Raw genomic sequence first — 2,813 nt, forward strand, 5'->3', positions numbered from 1 at the left:
TATATATATATATATATATATATATCTTTAGAGCATGTAAAATACACCTTAACTGGCATTTAAAAAAGAAAACTAAAGCTGTATGTCTGTTCTACTTCTTTCACAGCTTCAGCACGGAATGTTTTGTGAACCTGGTGTAGGTGGGATCTCAATAAGGAGAATGACATTAAGTGCTCAATGGATCCGTGCACAGAGCTACCCTGTACCAAAGTAGATATTTGCTATCTACCTACTGGGCTTAAGAACAATTCTCTAAGTCTTTTCTGGTAGTCATTCATAACTCTTCTTCCTTATTGAAAAATGCCCAGCCTTAAGTAGTTAAAATATAAAAATCTATTTCCTAGTCACTTTCAATAAAAATTCTTTTAATGGTGACTTTGTTCAAGGCTATAACTTAGAGTGGCTCTGGGGGGATTGGGTCAAGATTATTTCACCATCTTCCAACCTCATATGCCTTTTACCAACTCCTTGTCATCATTTTTCATGCTTTGGGTTAGGGAAGAAATTGATCTGATACACATATGCATACCCCAATGTTAAGGATTTCAGAAGATAACCCAATCTGCCCTCTTTGTATTTTATACAAGCTGATGGTTAGCCCAAACAAATTCATCATAATGGTGGCATTTCAAATATAAAAAGAAAAGATATGAGGATCCTCTTATTTCAGTCCATACAGACAACACCCCACATATCCTGTGAGGTACGAGAACATTCAGTGTTACACGGGTTAAAAACAAAACCTAACTTTTTATTATGTTTTTCTTTGGTCTGTGAACAACTCTGAACAAATCATCCACAAACTTAAGAACAGAGAGGCCTGGATCTGACAGCATAAGCACAGCATGCATTCTTCTTTTCTTTCTCTGTTTTATTCTGTGTTGCTAAAATAGCACACTTGTCAAAGCAGCCAGGTACAGTGGGGTTCAGCACAATGACAATCGTATCAAAAAAGAACATACAAATTATAAGGTAATAGTACGACTCTCACATCCAGTACCTCAATGTCATCTCACAAGCAAGCTGACAAGTGAACCAGCCTACTAGTGGAGTGTTGATGAAAAATACTGACATCTTCACTGTGGTGTTACACAGGTACTAAGCCTGACTTTAGGAAATTCAAAACTTCATGCTGAGCTTAAAGTGTAGAGAACAGAGCAACTGAAAGGGCTTTCTTTCTTCTCTCTCCCTGTACCCTGCACCCACAATACAAGAAGACAGAGATCAAACAGTGGAGGAGGAGAAATCGTAGAGGCACTAATAGACAAAAGAGTTTGGGAACAGGCACCTGTTAGGAGCAGAAGAGTCATCTTGTTTATTGTCTGACTCTTCTACCTGAACATAAGGTTCATAATTGCAGGGTTTTTAAAAAATATTTTATTAGTTTTATTTTATGTGCATGAGTGTATTGCCTGCATGTATCTAATTGCATCATGTGCATGCAATGCCCTGCAGAGGCCAGAAGAGAGTGTCGGATACCCTGGAACTGGAGTTACAGATGGCTGTTAGCCACCATGTGGGTGCCAGGACTCGAACCTGGGTCCTCTGGAAGAGCAGCAAGTATTCTTAACCACTGAACTATCTCTCCAGCCCCAGCAAGGTTTTATGTACTTTGTTCATTACTGTTTCCTCAATGATGGCACACAGTCCATGGTAAACATATATTTTTAATGAATGAATAAATGAATGAAATTAATACTGTCAAAAAAACAGAAGGAAAAAGCTTGAAATGCCCCCTTCTCTTTTACACACACACACACACACACACACACACACACACACACGCACACACTCACACTGTGGTTCTACATGTATCAGGCCCACCTTAGAAACAGTAAGGTGAATGGGAAGTCCAATGATTACAAGAGCTGAATTACACTTCATATTTCACCACTAAATTGCTTCCTTTCTCTGAGCCTTATTTTCTCCATCTGTCAAATGGAATTGAGCCAGATGACCCGTAATTAGTCATTTCCAGCCTTAACATTCTGCACTCTAAATAAAAACCAAAAGTGCTTCTTCAGAGAGAAACAGGGAAAATGGACTGAGCTCATTTGTATGAAAGAAGCAAGATCTGTTTGTTAAAGTCTCAATAGGAGAAACAGGTATTTGTTCTTACCGTTTTTAAAATAATCTCAAAAATGTAAATCATAGTAGAGGAAGAGACTTTCAGAGTTTAAAGAAAACTACAACCTTTTAGACTATGCATACCATTTAAATTGAATACAAAAGCATTGAAATTTGGAAAAACTGACTGCTAGAGTTGAAAGGGTCTTCTTACCTAAATTTCTCACCTCCTGAGGTCTCTGAGAAGTGACAGGATTTTGCATGCGCATGCCATGTCAGAGGTGTTTACTGGCTGCTTTTCAAATGCCCTAGGCTATTCTGTAGAATGATTCCAAGGTGGTCAGTTTTGTACAGTAGATATGACATTTCAGAATCTTTTTTTCTAACCTTTCAAACTATCTTTGTTCTTCCACTAGCTTATCTATAAGTGTGAATTCTCCTGTGACCTTATTATGATGTTGTCACATGTGGCAAGTTTACACATTCTCTTGACACAAAATTTGGCTTCCTTTACAAAAATGAGGAAAAAATTAATTGTCCAATTTTTTTTTTAAAAAAGAGGGGGTACCTCTTTTCGATAATATCTAGGTTCACTTATAAGGCTATTTTCTTTTCCTAAATGCCATTTTCAAAGCGAGAGATCAGAGACAAAGCTGTTGTGGGTATTTGTTTAAGCCTGCTTAAAATATACACTAGTCTTTCAGCCACTCATGAGCTTCTACTGGATGTCAAACAATACAGTAGGT

Source organism: Nannospalax galili, unplaced genomic scaffold (genome assembly GCF_000622305.1).
Source record: "Nannospalax galili isolate Female #2095 unplaced genomic scaffold, S.galili_v1.0 scaffold75, whole genome shotgun sequence".
In the NCBI taxonomy this organism is placed as follows: domain Eukaryota; kingdom Metazoa; phylum Chordata; class Mammalia; order Rodentia; family Spalacidae; genus Nannospalax; species Nannospalax galili.